A 20,014-nucleotide genomic window follows, 5' to 3' on the forward strand; every position below is an offset into this window, starting at 1 on the left:
TTCAGTTGGTCCCTAACATCGGCGTTAGCCGGTAGCGCTGCGCCGGCACCGATGACGTCATCGGTGTGCGCAGCGCCCCGGTTCCAATGCGATTCCGTGCCGACCGCCAAATTCAGTTGCGGCCGCCTCGCCCGCGCCGGCCGCAAACAGCGTTTGAAAAACGGTGCCTTGCAGCTCCGAGAGGCCGGTGCATAAAGGTGGAGGGGTGGCCGGCCGCTTTCCCGGCGGCCACCTGGCCGCACCTCCCTCCCCGGACTCCTGCACCACCCCCCCGCGGCATTGGTGTCTGACTCCCGCAAGCCCGGCACTTCTCCGTGGTGCCGGGCTCATTTGCCGGGGGAATCCAGCGGCGATCTCACGGCTGCAGGCAGCTCCTCCTTAAGAGAAGGAGGAGGCCTGCAGTACCCCAGCCTGCCGCACCGCATCGGGTGCCGCAGCGGCAGCTGGACGCCTGAAACTGACTTTCATCGCCCCAAGCGAGGCGGCCAAACCCTGCAATAGCGCCCGCCTCCGTCTTGGGCTGCCGCAACTGAATTTCAGGCGGGCGCTAAATTTCGGGCGCTAAAGACCTGGCGCGGCGATACCGAATTTTTAGCCCAAAGCCTTCAGGCTTGATTTTTTTACATTCTTAGTCCTTTTAGAATTATTATTTACTGTAGCCCTGTTTGATTTACACCCTTGATTTCTCTGCCTTCCACTTTTGCTTTTCTCCTTCCTGTCTTTTGTTTCTATCCTTGCTTCCCTTTCCTCTGTCTCCCTGCACAGGTTCCCAAACCCTTGCCATTATAGTTTAAACCCTCCCCAACAGCACTAGCAAATACTCCCCCTAGGACATCGGTCCCGGTCCCACCGAGGTGCAAAACCGTCCAGTTTGTACTGGTCCCACCTCCCCCAGAACCGGTTCCAATGTCCCAGGCATTTGAATCCCCCTTGCACCATTCCTCTAGCCACGTAGTCATCTGAAATATCCTTCTATTTCTACTCTGACTAGCACGTGGCACTGGTAGCAATCCTGAGATTACTACCTTTGAGGTCCTATTTTTTAATTTATCTCCTAACTCCCTATATTCAGCTTTTAGGACCTAATCCCATTTTTTACCTATATCGTTGGTACTTATATGCACCATGACAACTGGCTGTTCACCCTCCCCCTCCAGAATGCCCTGCAGCCGCCCCGAGACATCCTTGACCCTTGCACCAGGGAGGCAACATACCATCCTGGAGTCTCGTTTGCGGCCGCAGAAACGCCTATCTATTCCCCTTACAATAGAATCCCCTATCACTATAGCTCTCCCACTCTTTTTCCTCCTGTCCTGTGCAGAAGGACCACCCATGGTGCCAGGAAGTTGGCTTCTGCTGCCTTCCCCCGATAAGCCATCTCCCTCAACAATATCCAAAGTGGTATATCTGTTTGAGAGGGGGATAGCCACAGGGGACCCCTGCACTACCTGCCTGCGCCTACTACTCTGCCTGGTGGTCACCCATTCCCTTCCTGCCTGTGCAGCCTTTACCTGCGGTGTGACCAACTCATTAAACGTGCTATCCACGATGTCCTCAGCATTGCGAATGCTCCAGTAGGTATCCATTCGCAGCTCCAGCGTCGCAATGCGGTCTGCCAGTAGCTGCAGCTGGATACACTTCCTGCACACATGGTCGTCAGGGACACAGGAAGTATCCCTGATTTCCCACATAGTACAGGAGGAGCATGCCACGGGGCCGAGCTGTGCTGTCATGACTTACCCTTTAATTAATTCAAATTAAATTAAATCAAATACCACCAATTACACTTAAATTAAATGATATACTCAAGGGCCCTTGTTTACTAGCACCCCCGCTACACAACAGAGACCTTACAAACTATAACCACAAAAATTAAGACCTTCTGAACTTTATAAACTATTAAACTTAACTGTCAAACTATAGAGTAGTATAAATACTCACCTGGCCGTACTCACCCAATCAGCTGCTTCCTCTTGCCCGCATCACAATTTTAATCGTAACATGGCTCTAGAATGCCGCCACTGGTCTGTGAAATTGGTAAGCCTCTGAAAAAAGCCCGCGAAAGTGAGTTTAAATACTCACCAGCTTCTCCCAACACTGGGCCTCTGAAAAAAAGCCCGCAAAACTGAGAAACTAAGGCCAGCCAGGAGTGCGTTGGAATAGTCAAGTCTAGTGGTAACAAAGACATGGATGAGGGTTTCAGCAGCAGATGAGCTGAGGCAAGGACAGAGATGGGTGATGTTACAGAGGTAGAAATTGGCAGTCTTAGTTATGCCACGGATGGGTGGTCGGAAGCTCATTTCAGGGTCAAATAATGGCTTTGGTCTTCCCAATATTTAATTGTAGAAAATTTTTGCTCATCCAGTACTAGATGTTGGACAAGCAATCTAAAATTTAGAGACCGTGGAGGGGTCAAGAGAAGTGGTGGTGAGGTAGAGCTGGGTGTTGTCGGCGTACATGTGGAAACTGACACTGTGTTTTCAGATGATGTTGCCAAGGAGCAGCGTGTAGATGAGAAATAGGAGGGGGCCAAGGATAGATCCTTGGGGGAAAACAGAGGTAACGATGCGGGAAGAGAAGCCATTGCAGGTGATTCTCTGGCTATGGTTAGATAGACAGGAATGGAACCAGGCGAGTGCAGTCCCACCCAGCTGAATGATGGTAGAGAGGCATTGGAGGAGGATAGAGTGGTCAACTGTGTCAAAGGCTGCAGACAAGTCGAAAAGGACAAGGAGGGATAGTTTACGTTTGTCACAGTCACAAAGGATGTAATTTGTGACTTTGATGAGAGCCGTTTCGGTACTGTGGCAGGGACGGAAACCTGATTGGAGGGATTCAAAGCTGGAGTTCCAGGAAAGATGGGCACAGATTTGGGAGGCGACAACACGTTCAAGGACTTTGGAGAGGAAAGGGAGGTTGGAGAAGGGGCGGTAGTTTGCAAGGACGGAGGGATCAAGGTTTGTTTTTTTGAGGAATGGGGTGATGATGGCAGATTTGAAGGAGAGGGCTACAGTACCTGTGGAGAGAGAACCATTAACAAATGTCAGCTAACGTGGGAGCCAGAAAAGGAAGTTGGGTGGTCAGCAGTTTGGTGGGAATAGGGTCGAGGGAGCAGGATGTGCACCCCACCTTCCCCCGAATTTTTCAGTTATTATTTACAGAAGTAAAAACTGACGGGGGAGGGGGAAAGGAGGAGAGAATGAGTCATTTATTTTCCATGTAACAATCAGGGGAAATTTCAACATTACAAAATTCTCAACAGGAAGATTTAGAAATATATGTATTTACTTTTCCACAGGCTATACAATTTAAGTTTTCTAATTTGACTTTACTTAGAATGACAAAATTTGAAATAAATATTTTACTACTGTAAAACCTATTTATTGGGTTTATTATGAGGAAAAAATTCACTGATACCAGAGAGGAGATTCAAATCCAGGCATTCCCTACAACACTTGTTTTGAATTAGGTGGAGCGGCTGCTAGAGCACATCTGGACATGGCAAAGAAAGGAATGAAGTCAAGACCAGGATCATTATCATTTTTAAAATTTGTTGGACTTGCCATTTGATGGTGTACTTGAGAGGACACAAGGGCAAACACTACAGGTCACACCAGATGCTAGCTCCATGTGCAGCTGAAAGAGGTGCACAAAAGCAAATCTTAAACGACGCGGAAAAAGCACAGGATTTGGAGAAAATTCAGCGAGTTGGCAAATTTGTCTTTTTTTTTTAGGTACAATTCAGTCAAAATAAAATTAGGAATAATTTAGAACTCTGGCAATGTCTTGCTGCAAATCAGTGCGATCTGAAAATGAACAACCTTATAGTTATTGTAATTTGCTGCCTCAGCCACCTCCTGTTTTCAAATCCTGGTGCACCATTGTGTACAATTCACATCGTCATATTGCATAAGCAACAAAACAAATGCAAGTATGTCACTGTGACTTACACAAAAATTCCTCTGGGTTGTTTGTCCCTTGGCAATTTGAATAATCACAGGCCCCTGTTCTTGCCATGGAGGGAGTGCAGCGAAGATTCACCAGGCTGATACCTGGGATGGCAGGAATGACGTATGAGGAGAGATTGTGTCGATTGGGCTTATACTCGCTGGAGTTTAGAAGATTGAGAGGGGATCTCATCGAAACCTACAAAATTCTGTCAGGCCTGGACAGACTAGATGCAGGAAGGATGTTTCTGATGGCCGGGGAGTCCAGAACCAGGGGTCATAGTCTAAGGATAAGGGGTAAGCCATTTAGGACTGAAATGAGGAGGAATTTCTTCACCCAGAGAGTGGTGAACCTGTGGAATTCTCTGCCACAGAGGGCGGTGGAGGCCAGTTCATTAAATATATTCAAGAAAGAGTTAGATATATTTCTTAAGGCTAAAGGGATCAAGGGATATGGGGAGAAGGCAGGGACAGGGTACTGAATTTGGATGATCAGCCATGATCTCATTGAATGGCGGAGCAGGCTCGAAGGGCCGAATGGCCTACTCCTGCTTCTATGTTTCTATGTTTCTTTGGATTCTTGGACATCTCAGAAAAAATGTTCCATTTCAATGCTCCCCAACCTTTGTGCTTTCTCATTCACCTCAGCACCACAAGAAGCCAATTCTACACAAAAATACTTACACACTTCTGCACAACTGGCACATGATTGTTTTGTTGAATTTTTGCACTCAAGTTGAACTGAAATGTGTGACGATTTTATACTCTCTGTTTGCCTACCTGCAAGCAAGGAATTCAAGTTTGTAAAGAGGGCAATGCAATAGAAGCAATGCTGCAGTTTCATTAAAAGTAACTGCAGGGTCATAGAGTTGCTGAAATTGCTGTTCCAATAAACACAGGAGCTGTACAACACAGCTACTCTTGTGTTCATCATTCACTAAAAACAATTTTGTGCAGTAAGTGCTTTTAAAAAGCAAGACATTTCAGACAAATCACAGCTCTGCCGTAAACAGCGCCAGATCGAGCTCAACTCCACAATGAATGTACAGCTGCTGGACTCATTTTAACAACATTTTCAACAGCTCCGCGGCTCCACAGTTATTTTTACTGACTCCGCACTATTTCCAGTAGTGTTTCTATTAGTTGTTATAACAGCACAGCAGCCCACACTGATTCAAACTTGAAATGTAACATGAAACCTGGATTATTAAACCTTGTGGTGGTAACGCACGGGCTCTGTGTGTCATCATTTCCCTCTCCCCGCCTCCGCTGGGTTCTAACCTGGTGCTGGAATTAAGTTAGCACAAAACGCTAAAAATGGCAGCAAAGAGCTAAGTGGAGGGAGGCTCTGTCTTGTTTCAGTTTTATAGGATTTGACCTCCACTTGGTTTTAGCCTTTATAGTGAAGCAACTCGGGTACAGGGGCTCCAGCTGACATTAACCAGATGTTATCACCATTACTACCACTTCAATTGTTCTGCGATACCATTTATGCTCCAATATTGGCAGAATATCAAAGGCCTTTTTAAGGGAGGTTGCGAGAAATACAGGTGTAAAGCAGAGACATACGTGCGCACAAAATGGAAGTACTCAAGAGAAACAGCATTTGAAACACAAACATAAACTGAAAGAAAACAATCAGAAACATGGGCAGTCAAGAAACCCGCATGGATGGAAGGGTAGAAGTAAAGCAGAAAGTGAAACAGAAACTGTAACTGTGTACAACAAAAGGTTTGTGCTTTATACAGCAAAGGTAGCTTTTAAGTACTTATAAAGCATTTTCACTAATCCAAAACTGTGTAAATTAAGGGAATGCAACACATACTGGGTTTTACTGAATGAACAAACAGCTATTGTTGTGTTTCAAACTTCAATAAACTAATCCTGGAAGGTCTTCACTAGAATTTCTGCTATCAGATCAAGTCAGAGTAAAATTTCACCAATTTACTTCTTCAGAAAATGCACAGTGAATACAGATAAGGAAATGAAGTGTTGTTGTCTATCTAGTTTGTGGGTTTAAATCAAAGGTGGTGAGGTTCATTCAATGCCATTAGGGATTCAGTCTTTGACTGGGGGATTCCTCTGAGGAGGGGGGGCAGGGGGTGGGTGAAGAAGGAAAGAGGGAAGACTTGACAACAGACAGATGGATCAGAAGTGGATAAACTGGAAAACAACAAAGGGCATCTCAAAAAAGTTGCCAGCAAGAATGCTGCTAAAGAGGATTGGATGCTTACTCTTGTGCAATGGAAAGAAAGATCTGTAAAGATCCAGACATACACCGTTACTAGAAAAACAAGAAAGATACCGTGAAACAGCAAAACATACAGTCTTTTTCATGAATGTTTAAGTTATCACTGAGTTACACAGGTTGGAATAAATCGAGTATTCCACTGTTGCCTACAATTAAGAAAGGGGAAGTATTGCAGCAATTATCAAATCGCTAAAAAGATGCAACACCTGAAAATGCCATTTTATTCATGATAACAAGAAATACAGCAACCAATCGTGACTTGCTTGAAATAATGGTCCGTTCCCCCTTCTCAAGGAGCCACTTCACCAGTATAAAATATCAATAAGTTCCTTTATGCAGCTGTGGAGCACATGATTTTAGTAGCAAATGGCTAAATAACAATTCAGGAAATGCCGATTTACCTACAAGTTCCATGTGCTCAGGCCCAAAATGGCAGTCTTTTTTTTGCTACGAAGAGAATAACTTGAAATGGAGCACTAGTAATGTTAACCTTTGACACCATTGGCAGCTGCTACAAATCAACTTGAATTGTTATTGTAAAGTTGGATAATTTATTTTCCAGCAAAATAAATGTACAATATAAAACCTTCATGTGTCTTATATATAATTTTCTACATTAAGTTATATGATATGCTGGCAGATTAAAAGAAAACATATTTCAAATACTCCAAAAGCTTGTACAGTATCCTTCAATAAACCCCACTTGTGAAATGGCTGCTCTTCACTGTTAACTTTATCTGCAGCAAACTTTCACCATTTGTGTATCTGATGCCATAATCTGGAGATCAGTCTTCAAACTGTCAAGAATTATGTGACCAGAAGAATTTCTGTGGAAAGGAATGTTACTTGGCTGGGATACCAGAAGTTGGCATTCTTTGTAAATGTAGTGGTCAATAATCCAATCCCGGCAATGTAGCAAACCTATAAGGTGAGGGCAGCTCATTCAAATATTTTAGTGGTGTTCACAGAGCGCGATGCATTGAGAGCACTATAGGGGCTGGGGATGGAGAGTCTGAAACCACCAAGCAGCAATGGGCTCCCGGCTGCCCATACAGTGCTGTAATTTTTTTTTAGGGCAGACAGATGGAGACTTGGTCAGCAAGATGGCTCACCTAGGAGCAATGTTCCTTCTGCTTTTTTTTTGATGCGCAGTCCCTTTAAACTTGCTGCACAGCCACGCATGTGCGGCATCTTTTCCAGCTGCAGTAGCTGGTGAGCGGCCTGCGCGGGACCTCCCGATTGGTGCGCGGTCACGCACTTTAGGGGGAACATTGCCTAGGAGTAAATCTTTCTACTTCTGCAGCAGGTCTCCCATCGGCACCTGCTATTAATGAGCACTTAGTGACTGGAGGGCTGCTCAGACACTCCTGTCACATTATAGGGAAGATCGCTCGTTGAAAGAAAATTGCAGACCCTAATGAACCTCATGCCAGGTCTCCGCACATGCTGGCTGCATGCACACATTGTGCAAGCCCACTGTATTATTAAGTGCTAGGTGTTTCAGGCATGGATGAGCCTCCTTATCCAATAATATGCGGAGCCAGTGCCCGATATCCATCAGTGTAATGGGCACCGACCACTGTACTATCGGGTCCACACTTTTCATATTCAGGTAACAACTCTTGAACTGAGTACCATATTTATATATTTTTTAATTATAACCATCAGAAAGATAAAGCAGATAAACCTGATGTACAAATTAAAATGCTGTACATTAAGATAACCAGAAAAAAAAACAAGAGACCCTGGCATTATGAACAGTGGCAGCTTTAAAGAGTGGCCGTATCCTGCTTATTAATTTTCGGTGAATGTCTAGTATATGCATCATTTTTGTTCACTGTACAGGGAGACTGTATTCAGGTTTCTGCTTCTGCCAATCAATTATAATTTTCAGAATATTATGTGGTGGAAGTCTCTGGTTTTAGTCCTTGAAATGGGTCAGACCCAATTTACACATCACCCGATTTTACGATGCCTTGCGGGGTATAATTTGGGCATTCGACCAAAACCAGCCCTGTTCTCGCTGGGCAGGTTAGGTTACAATCGGGGCCTATGTATCTCACTTTCAGAAGCAGGAAAATTATTTTGCAGTGCTACCAGTAGGTCTATCTGTCTCTCCATGAACATGAACATGCCAGATCAGTAATATGAAACAAGTTTGATTGGATTTTATGGGATTTAAATACTTCCACTCATTGCTGATTAGAGTCCATTCCTTTTGTAAGCAGGCATTGCAATTCACTCCAAAATATGAATGTTAGAAATAGCAATAATGTGTCCACATCTGCCTCAATTATTTCTATAGCAAAATGCTGAGCTACTTTAAAATATTTTTACAATATAGGAAGACGAATCGTACATCATAGCATTAGTTCCATGACCAACTGTAAAAAATGCATTATACTTGTGTCTAGAACATAAGAACATAAGAAATAGGAGCAGGAGTAGGCCAATCGGCCCCTCGAGCCTGCTCCGCCATTCAATGAGATCATGGCTGATCTGATCCTAACCACCAATCTACTATCACAGGACAGATCCTTGTAAGTACAGTAACTGATGACGCACACAGCAGTTCGTTATTATTAAAATAGAATAGCTATCAATATGCTAACCAGTTTATTCAACATGTTTTTATATTTGTTTTATTTTGCTCCTGTTCCTGTTTCTCCATGACTGTATGACTCATGCCCCATTTCTACCCAACTGACTGGATTCATAAGCTGCTCCGAGACATTGTCTAAACCTATGCTGGTTTAATAACTGCTGCTATTAATCAGGTATAGTTCCCTGCTCTTTTGATGTTTACTAGTTTTAATTTCAAAGTCTGCTCTCCAGCCACACTGTGTAGCAATCCCAGGGTGCTGCACTTTGCTCCCCTCGCTGGTTAGGAACAGGACTGCACTAAACATCACAAACCTGTGTCCAAACCCCAAACTATCAATGTCAATGGAGATCAATGAGTGAAGACCAATTTTTATTTCATACGTTCTTTGCCATTGAAGCTAAAATTGGTTTAGGAGCAAGAAGATCGATAAGAGAGGACACTGTAGTTCAAATTTATACTGGACACTGTATAAGAGCTTTGGATCAAAGCCGTTTTTTATTTTTGGTTCTTCTTTTAGCTACTTGTTTAACTCTGCTGTTAGATCAATGCTTTCTGTATTGCTTATGTTAGAAAAAGGTCAAATTAAAGTAAAATTTGGTGCAAAAATTTTAACCATTGTTATTTCATCCTCAATCAGGCCGTTTCAGAGGTACTTACAGAATAAGCACCGATTCTGTATCACCGTTGAGATAAGCAAAATAATAGTTTTATTTTAGATAGGCCATTGTTATCACAAATTAACATGAAAAATGTAAGTATTACAGGCAAAACTTGTGTTTTTTTTAAACCCTATGGCTGCGAAATTGGGAGCTTTAGCGCCGGTGGCCTAGGCTGGTTTTGCAGAAAAAATGGCAGCCTCTTCGCTTCCACCTGTCTTTTTGGGCAGTTCGGCAGCGCTGCCGTTGCCTGCGCGCGTCGCACATATTTAAATAATGCAGATCGTGACGTCAATGGGCGTGCAATGGCTGAATTGATGCACGATCTGTGATTTTCGATGTTGCTGCTCTCAATGATACCCTCTCTGTTGTGTCCATGTGTTAATAGAGACACTGAAGGCAGGAGTTGGTTTCACAGGTGTTTACTGAACAAAGTCTGGAGGTGAACTAACTGATACAACACAATATACAGGCTTATATAGCCCGAGTGGCCATTACCGGCATTACAGTACACAGGGGCTCTTAAAGGCACATACACTACAATTCCTCCCCTTTTAGCCAACCAGTACATAATATTTTAAGTAATCATTAATTACATGTTACAAGAACAATAATCTACACATTGCTGCAGTTAATCAATTATAAGTCAGTCTCTCTGGAGGCTTCCTGACTCGGTCCGGATAACGCCTCGGTGGTGTAGTAGTTTCTGGTGGTGTAGTAGGTTCTTTTGGCAAGGCTGATTCGGCTTGAATGCCAGTGTCGGGTTCATCTGGTTCCAGTATCACCGGATCGGAGGTAGATACTATGGGTATCTCTACTTCATCATTAGGCGTATAGAGTTGTGGTGTAGGTTGTCCCTTTTCGGATGACTCTATGATCTGGTCAGCATGGCGCCTTATTATGCTTTCTCCAATGTCCACGGTATACATCAGCGGTCCTAGTCATGTGCAAATAGTTCCAGGCTGCCATTTCTCGGTACGGTAGTCCCGGGCCAAAACTTGTTGACCTATCTGGAAGGTTCTAGTTGGCCTTTCATTCATGCCTTGAAATTGCCAGTTCTCCACATCCCTTCTGATGTTTGGCTTGATCAAATCCAGCCGGCATCTTAAGCTTCTATTGAAGAACATCATGGCGGGAGTTTGGTTTGTAACCATATGTGTTGCATTCCTGTATGCAAACAAGAAGTTATCTACCTTATGCTGAAGTTTTATGTCTTCATTACCCATGGCCTTTATGGCCTTCTTGAAGGTCTGGACAAACCTTTCAGCCAATCCATTGGTGGCGGGATGGTATGGGGCGGACGTGTAGTGCTTAACCCCATTGTTTTTTTGAAGAACTTCCTGAATTCTTCGGACACAAATTGCAGTCCATTATCAGAACAGATCTGTTCAGGCAGCCCATTCCTGGCAAATATGGTCCTGTGATGGTTTTTTCCGTGGTGGTGGAGGACATCTTTATTACCTCCGGCCACTTGGAGTGTGCATCAACCGCGATTAAGAACATTGAGTCCATAAATGGACCAGCAAAGTCGATGTGTACCCTTTGCCATGGAGATGAGGGCCACTCCCATGGATGTAGAGGGGCTTGTGGTGGAGCGTTTTGGACCTTCTGGCATCCTAGGCAGCTCTTGGTCATTTCTTCGATGTCTCCATCGATACCTGGCCACCATACAAACGCCCTGGCTAGGTTCTTCATTTTCACTCCACCCAGATGCCCCTTGTGAAGCTCCTTTAGCACTTTATCCTGGAGTTTGGGTGGAATCACCACTTTGGATCCACACATCAAGGTTCCTCGACACACTGACAGCTGTTCTCTTCTTTGCGAGAATGCTGGCAACAGTGGTTCGCCATGTGCTGGCCATCCCTTCACTGTTAAATCGTAGACTCGTGAGAGAGTCGGGTCATTTCTCGTTTCCCTTTCAATGGCAGAATTTGTTACTGGTAGACATTCGACTATGGTAGAGTGGAACATCTCCACTGGGTCTACTGTAGGTGCCTCTTCTACCGTTGGCAACGGTAGGCGCGATAAACCGTCAGCATTCCCATGCTGTTTTGATCCTTTGTATTCTATGTCATATTGGTGCGCCCCTAGAAAAAGGGACCACCTCTGTAGCCTTTGCGCTGTCATAATGGGAACACCCTTTTTAGGGTTGAATATGGAGATGAGGGGTTGATGGTCAGTCAACAAGGTAAATTTTTGTCCGTGTAGGTAATGGTTGAATTTCTTCACTCCCCATACCAGGCTGAGTGCTTCCCTGTCGATTTGGGCATAGTTATGCTCAGCTGAGTTTAATGAGCGTGACGCAAAAGCTATCGGCCGTTCCGACCTGTCAGGGAATCTATGCGATAATACCGCTCCTACGCCGTAAGGGGATGCATCGCACGCCAGTCTGATTGGCAGTGATGGGTTGTAATGAGCCAAAACTTCCTTGGACGTGATTAAGTGTTTGCATTTATGGAAGGCATGTTTACAGTCTTCGCTCCATTTCCAAATTACTCCTGTTTGTAGCAGTTCATTAAGAGGGTGCAGAAGAGTTGATAAGTTCGGTAAAAATTTATGATAGTAATTTATCAATCCCAGGAACGACCTTAATTGTGAAACATTTTCAGGTGCTGGGGCTTTTATGACTGCTTCAATTTTTTCAGGTGACTTATGCAACCCTTCCTTATTAATTATGTGGCCACAATATGATATTTGTTTCTGGAAAAATTTGCACTTGGGGCGATTTGCTCGTAGGCCCCGTTCTCTCAGCCTAGTGAGCACCTGCTCCAAATTGGCAAGGTGCTCGTTGTCGTTTTCTCCTGTTACAAGGATGTCGTCTAGGTAGCATTGAGTCCCCGGAATCCCTTGGAGGACTTGCTCCATAGCTCTTTGCCAGATAGCTGGAGCTGATGCTACTCCGAAAACCAGTCGATTGTACTGGTACAGGCCTTTGTGTGTATTTATCGTGAGATACTTTTTAGAGGCCTCTTCAACCTCCATCTGTAGATATGCCTGTGCCAAGTCAATTTTGGTGAAACGTTTCCCTCCGGATAGTGAGGCAAAAATATCTTCTATCCTCGGAAGAGGACACTGTACCGTGTGAAGGACCGGGTTTACAGTCACCTTGAAGTCTCCACAGATGCGAATTTTTCTCTGTTCTTCAGATTTATCATTATTCAACGTTTTCTTCATGACCGGGACATGGGTGTTGCCCACTCGCTCCAATCTATCTTGGATAATACGCCTGCCTTTTCCAAATTCTCCAGCTCTGCCTCGACTGCTGGACGAATTGCGTATGGCACCGGCCTTGCCTTAAAAAACTTGGGAATTGCCGCATCTTCCACTTTTATTAAGGCAGTGATGCCTTTCAAGGTTCCTAGTTTCTCTTGAAACACTTCCTTGGCGTTGGCCAAGATGTCTTTTAATCGTTCAGGTATGACGTCATCATCATTTTTTTCCTTACTGGTCACCGTCAGTGCCTGAATGGAGTGCCAGTCTAAACGTATCTTCCTGATCCATTCACGTCCCAACAGCGGTGGACCACCATCTTGTAGAACGTATAAATACAACTTCTGTATTTCCTTGCCGTTGTATACAACAGGCACCCTTATTTTTCCTTTGGGGTATACTTTCTGCCCCGTATATGTTTTCAAGATAATGGATGTGTCTTTTAAAGGTATATGCGAAAATAGCTGCTCGTAATCCCGTCGATTTATGACGGTCAGAGCTGATCCTGTATCTAGCTCCATTTTACCTGGGGACCCTGCTATCGTGAGGGTAACCCAAATGGTCTCGTAATCTTCTTTGGCAATTACATTATGTAATTTGAGACAGCTTAGTCTCTTGTTTTCGGAGTCGCTATCGCTCTTCTGGTCTTCGGAGCTACTGTCCGTCATCATTTGTACCTTTCTGTACTTTTCTTTATTGATTTTTTTTTTCCTGTCCGTGGATTTTTTTTGTCCAGATCGGCATACCCGTGCAATGTGTCCAATCTTTCCGCATTGCCTGCATGCTTTGTCCTTGAACCAGCAGTCCCTCTGGTCATGGGTGGATCTGCCGCAGCGATAACATCTCTCGAAACCCTGTGTCATTTCATGGGTGCCGAAGTCCTGTGTCTTTTGCTGTATCTCTGCAGCTCCTCTTGCGGCTGCTTCGTATGATACAGCCATACTGAAAGCCTTGTCCAGTGTCAAATCTTTCTCAGAAAGCAACCTTTTCTGTGTTCCTTCACTTAGGAGACTGCAGACGAATTTGTCTCGAAGAGAATCTGCCAGTCCTGCCCCGAATTGGCAGTGCTTTGATAGCTTTCTTAATTCGGTGAGGTAATCAGCGTTACTTTCATTCTTGTGCTGATTCCTCTTGAAGAATTTGAATCGTTCCGCTATCAGCAGCGGTGTTGGGTTTAAGTGCTCCTGTAGGGTATCAACAATTTCCTTAAAATTCTTGTCCATCGGTTTGGCTGGAGTGATTAAGTATTGTAACAGCCCGTATGTCTTTGCACCCATTGGATTTAGAAATACTGACGCCTTTTTATCATTTTCTATTCCATTAGCTGTGCAATATACCTCCACTCTTTCCACATATGTGGTCCAATCCTCTATATCATTATCAAAAGCATCAATATTGCCAGCCTTAGGCATCCTGGAAAAAAAATGGCGCTTCCCGCGCTTTTCTTTCTTTCCTGCAGAAAAGATATGGCGCTTCCCGTGCTTTCCCGCCGCTGCTGCTGCTGACAACGCTGTTTTCCGCGTTTTTTTTTTTTTTTAATTTACAGGTGGAGACTCGTTCCCGCCGGACTCTCTGGGACTTTTCCCCCCCTCTGCTAGGTCCGAACGCCGACCTGCTTTGCAGCGCCAGCCGTCTCCCGAGTGCTCCCCCCCGTCTGTTTCTGCTTGCCTCCGCCTTCGCTGCTCGGCCCCGCTGCAGAGCCAGCCGATGGAGCCCTAGCCCGCCGCCCAGGAAGGATTATTGCAGTACCTGCCACCAGCTCGGCTAGCTGGTGAAACCACAGCTTTTTTTTTTCTTGCTTTTTTTTCGACTTTGGACGTCTGAGGAATCGATGTCCTTGAGGTGCTGCCGAATTGCAGGTAAGTCCGTTTCCAATTCGTCGCCACTGTTGTGTCCGTGTGTTAATAGAGACACTGAAGGCAGGAGTTGGTTTCACGGGTGTTTACTGAACAAAGTCTGGAGGTGAACTAACTGATACAACACAATATACAGGCTTATATAGCCCGAGTGGCCATTACCGACATTACAGTACACAGGGGCTCTTAAAGGCACATACACTACACTCTCCAAACCACGCACAGAAGAACGTGCGAGCAGCAGCACAAGAGAGACGCTGCCAGCACTTCGTAAAAGAACAGACACAAATTTCAGGTAAGTTTAGATTTTTGCTTTTGGACTTTTTTTTACATTTTATCAGAGTAGTGGCATGATGCAATACATTAAGAAAGTTGTTAAAGTGTGCAGGGAGTGCTGCTGGATGCTTGTAAGGCTTTGGCTGTTAAAGGAAGGCCTTTGAGAAGACCACTTGCTCCCAGTCCTGGGGGCTCTAGTTGCAGTCCCTCTTGGGCTGCAGCATCACATGGAGATGGAGCAGAGGCAGCAAAGGGGACACGCTGCTCACAGAGGGAGGAGAAAGTGGAAGAGGAGGAAGCGGAAGGAAGGAGGCAACCCAGACAGCCCCTTTCTGGCTGGGATATCTAGGATCAAATCATCCACTTGCAGTATCAGTGAACACAACCTCAATTCCCCTTTCAACACTTTTCCCACATCTTAGCTTCCCTCTATTACTGATCATCACAACGTCATCTTGGCTACAATGCTGAAATAAAAGCCACTGCAAAACACTTTCCAATCCAACTTTATCCATATATGCATCCAATATTACATCAAAAATTCAACTAATCACCCTTGTGCATTCCCTCAGTGAGTATCCTTTATGTGGCTTTGCCTATCCTAGTGCTCTTATGCAGTGCTATCCCAGTGGCTGCAGCATGGCAGGTGGAAGGCTGCTGATTTTCAAAGGGGACACTGCAAACGGCCTTACGGGACAGCCTCGAGGAGCTGGTGGCTGGGAGTGTGAAATCGAGTGACGGGGTTTCTTCTTCTTCTTCACTCTCCTCTCCCTCTTGATCAACCACTGGCTGGGCAGGCTGGATTTCTTGGGTGTGTGAAATGAGGAAGGTACAAGGGTAGGGTTTTGGTGAGGGAAGGCAGTAAAAGCAAGAGGTGCATGCTTACACCATGTACAGCTTGTAAATCAGAAGAGATTGTGGGGTAAGGGGGAAGTGGGATGTGAGAAGGAGGATAACGTATGAGGAGATCAACATCTTGTATTCTTTCAGCGCCACCGCTGGCCAAGGGCTCAGCCATAACCCTGCCAAGAATGGCTAGCACCGTCTCCTCCAAGGGGGTGAGGTGAAGCTAAGAATGTGAGTTGTGCCTTGTGATTGTTGGTAGGTCAGTGATGGGGGAGGGTCGTGCATTGAGCAGTGTGTGAGACTAGTGGTGCAGTTGGTAGGAGACAGCTTTTGAAGATGCATTCACTGGCCTTGCCCACTCGTCTGAGGTCATGAAACTTCTTTGGGCACTGGAGCCAGTTCCTGGGGGAGACACTGCTGGCAGTGACTGCCTCAGCAATCTTGTCCCACATCCTTCTTTCTGGAGGGTCTCCTGACCCACTGTGGGTAGAGGACCTCTCTTCCAGTGTTGACCCCCTGCACAAAGGTGGAATCTGTGTCCGAGACCCTGGATGCCTTTTCACTGACCTGTTGATCCATTTGTGTTAGTGCTGAAGCACTTTTAGTATTTTTATGTGTGGAAGGCAGCTCAGCTTTCAGAGCTGCAGACTGCCTAGTTCTGAAGGATTTTAATTTTTTACATGCAGAAGGCAGTTCAGCTTTAAGAGCTTCACATGGCCTTAAAGAGGAGCAAGCTAGTTTTAAGTAAAGCTTTAAGTAAAGCTATCCTCACTCCAGCGATGCAAACTTCAGCCCCCTGCTGAGTGCACAGCCTGTCAGCAGCGCATTCGTCATTAGGCTTTGTGCTCCTATCATGTTAATTAGCAGGCAGCACAAAATTGACAAGATATGCCCGCGCCCGTTTTTGGGCCTTATCGAACGTCACCCCATATTTTTAGTGTTTCATCAGTGTTAGCGAATAAAATTTTCTGTTCAGGGAGGAATCATTTTAACATCGGGTAATTTAAAATTTTGGCAATCCGGTGATATCACATCAGCCGCCCGTTATACACCTTGACTGATTTTCTTTCCCATTGACTTGAATGGGCGGGTTTTATAACGGGTGGCTGATCCTATATTACCCATTTTACACTATCGTTAAAAGTTAAAACTACCCAAAAATCTGTAACGATTTCTACCCTCACTGTACCATTACTTACACAATGCAAAGTAAAACTGTTTGAAAAGTTGTTCATTAATCATTTTACGTATAATTTTAGTGCCTAAATAAAGTTTGTTTCTCAGGGTTGAATCAACGACCTCAGCTATAAAACTGAGAGTCCCAAATTCCACGTAAGGCTAGTTCACAAATACAATTTAAACACACTCCCTGTGCCACTTCAAGCTTGAACAGAGAATGTGACTAAGCATAATAAAATATTACAAGCATGCAGCCCTTTCAAATTTAAAGGGATGCAGCCACTTAAAAATGTTGGTACTCGTTCAGAAGATAAAAAATAATCTAAACAAATCTACTGGCTTTGCAAAGACAGAAGTGTTGGGAGAGTTCAAAAGGACAGAATTCCAACATGGAGGCACAAAACAGAGTATGTGGGTAATTGGCAGTGCAGCACGGTACCATTACCTTAGCATAATGGTTAACAAAATGGACTTGTGGCTCTATGAGATGGTTGGAAGAAGGATTGTCTTATTAGACATTCCAAGTCATCCTCTACATCCTCACCATGCCTGCCAGGAGGTGATGGCTTGGCTCAACAACATCTACAGTATCTGCAGAACCTGAGAACAGATGCGAAACAAGGTGGCACACTAAGGAAATGGTAAAACCACCCAACAGTACCATGTATCCGGTAGATGGCCCAAAGTTCTATGGCAACAAAGCGTTGTCTGCTAACCTGTTCACCACCCATTCAAAGCCCTCACACAACCTTATAGCTCCTTCCTTGTATCTCATGCATACCCATACCTTAGCAGAGATACCATCAAGATGCAATGTACAACGGAAAGCCTTGCCACACTCACATCTTCCACAGCTTTACATATCAAAGCACTGTAATACAACCACGATCACCTACTGACACCCTAGATGAGCTTCAAGTTATGCATATGGCAACCATCAGTGAACCCTCCCACCCACCTCTCCCCATATTTTTGGAAATGCAGCAGCATAGTGACGTTGGCAGCCAGGTCATGTCATTCAGTAGGAAAGAAGATGAAAGTGCTGGGCACACTGACCAAAGCATCAGTCGCCTGTTTGGTACATGTGTGGATCGTACATTAGTTAACATTGAGGTGGTAACCAAAACTGTTGCAGAGGCATAACAGTTGGTGGCAAGTGAAGACCTTGTCAACCACTGCTAGTAGCATCCTAATGTTAGATTTTGACTGTAGGTGTCCTTGCTGCAGATCAAATTAAATAAGGACAGAATATACGACTTCAAAATGGTGAATGAATTACATCTGAACACGCTGGTCCAATTATTCCCTGCCCTCTAACCAGGCTTCACCTGAAGTCTTGATTTCCCCTTGCGTAATTCCATAGGAGACTGACTAGTTTTCAGTCAAAATGTTGGAAGCATAGAAAAATATCTAATAAAAAGAACAGAATATTTACAAAATATTGTATAAACACGGCATTAAAAAATGATAAGGCCTGTGGCACTCAGAGCTTCTTCACACATGAAACTTCTCTTGCTTCCATTCTAAGGGAAAAAAACAGTAAATCTGGCATAAAACCGGCTGAATTGCACTAGGTGTTTATTTAAATATTTTGCATCAAATTTGGGGCTTTAACTAGGTTACGCCACACAACCACAAGTGCTTCAGTGTACTAAATGCAGAAAACAGCCAATTTGCAGCCTAGTAGGAAATGGGCGCAGGACATGTTCTCCTAATTCTATAATTGCCCTGCACCCATTGCGCACCAGCTGACACGTGACACCACTGAATCTAGCCTTTGTTTTTTTTTGAGAATCTCTACAAAACGCACAAGTACCTCTCTTTTGAAAGCTGCAAGGGACAAGCTGTGAATTACTCATCAACAATACTCTGAAAATATTTCTACATTTATACCTCAGAATATTAATTGTTACATATTTGCCCGAAATTAACTGCCTGCTGTTACGTCATGAAAAATATGCAGTTCTGAAGCTGAAAATAGTACAAAAATTCTGCCACTTAATCGTCAAAACTTAAAATTATAAAAAGCTACACAGAAGACTTACTTTGTAGTCTCCTTAAAAATCATTTAAAAAATCGCCCCAAGGCCACAACAAAAGAAATTGCCCATAATATAGCACCAATTGTTAATCTCACTAAAAGAGCCCACAAGAATGGCTGATGTGGGAAGTGAAAGGTGGGGAGTGCTTGATGACTGAGTTAGAGAAAAGCATTCAATTCCCCAGGATTGATGTCCCTCATCTTGATAAGGCTCAAAAATTAACTAAAAAATAAGAATGCTATATTGCTTAACAGATGACCACTGAAACCAAAAAGATAACATTATCTTACCATATCAGATCAATGACCTGGTGTTAAACTAACATACAGCTGCTGAAACACAAGGAAAATATCTGATTATTTCAGCAGACAAAAGAGCTTTCTAGGTTTCAATTTCTTGATAGACTGACAAACAACTATTTTAAAACTATGACAAAGTATAGTATCTGTTCTCACTTGTGGCAGTATGATATTTAAAATGGTTGAGGGCAATAAATGGCTCTTAGATCATTTCTGCAGTCCCGTGTATGTGTTTGAAAATAGTTTCACTATTTGACAGAAGAGGCTGCCACTAAAATGTAACGACTAGGAAGCATTTAATTTAACACTTTAAGGTAAAATGACTGAATCATTGCCACCAAACCCCATCGGAAATCGCAGACAATACATTGGAGGTGGGAGAAGTACCTCACCACAGGTGACGACTCAGAATCTCTTATTCATTCAAGACTGAAATTGTACACAGCTAACACAGCGTTACTCACCATTGAATGAATACCCGATCAGCAGCACAACCACAGAATTAGCTCAGCAAAAACACATCTGGGATAAACTCTCCGCCAAGCACAAAACTAAAACTTGGGAGGTTTCCACCAACAATGTTGTGTTCCATAAATAAGGTGCATGCGTACAAACATTAAAATAATGATTTGCTTTATTCTGGAGGAGGCAAATATATAAATGTTGGAGGCAACATGTGACATTTTCCTATGTATTGGCATTTTTGTTTCACCTTTAATTCATTTTTAAGTTTCTCTTAAACAACTATTTATTTAGTAAAAGCTTCAAACATCATATCTTGCCTTCTGATAAGTGCCACAACATCAAAAATCTAGATTATAATGGCATGCTTCTGTTTTACGCTACCT

General features: G+C 44.0%; 1 protein-coding gene across 5 annotated transcripts in view; it reads right to left on the reverse strand.

The window, feature by feature from the left end:
• The window catches only part of LOC147110997 (microphthalmia-associated transcription factor-like), a 439,553-nt gene that overhangs the window by 208,789 nt on the left and 210,750 nt on the right, over nt 1-20,014 (reverse strand). The window contains exon 2 of one of the 5 annotated variants that reach the window (XM_086001451.1): nt 19,158-19,199. The exons of the other annotated variants lie outside the window; for them this stretch is intronic. The gene's annotated coding sequence lies outside the window, so the exon portion shown is untranslated. The remainder of the gene's footprint in view (nt 1-19,157; nt 19,200-20,014) is intronic. 5 annotated transcript variants of the gene reach the window in all.

The sequence above is a fragment of the Somniosus microcephalus genome, chromosome 11, assembly GCF_052327205.1.
Source record: "Somniosus microcephalus isolate GS21.2 chromosome 11, FLI_Smic_1.0, whole genome shotgun sequence".
Lineage (NCBI taxonomy): Eukaryota > Metazoa > Chordata > Chondrichthyes > Squaliformes > Somniosidae > Somniosus > Somniosus microcephalus.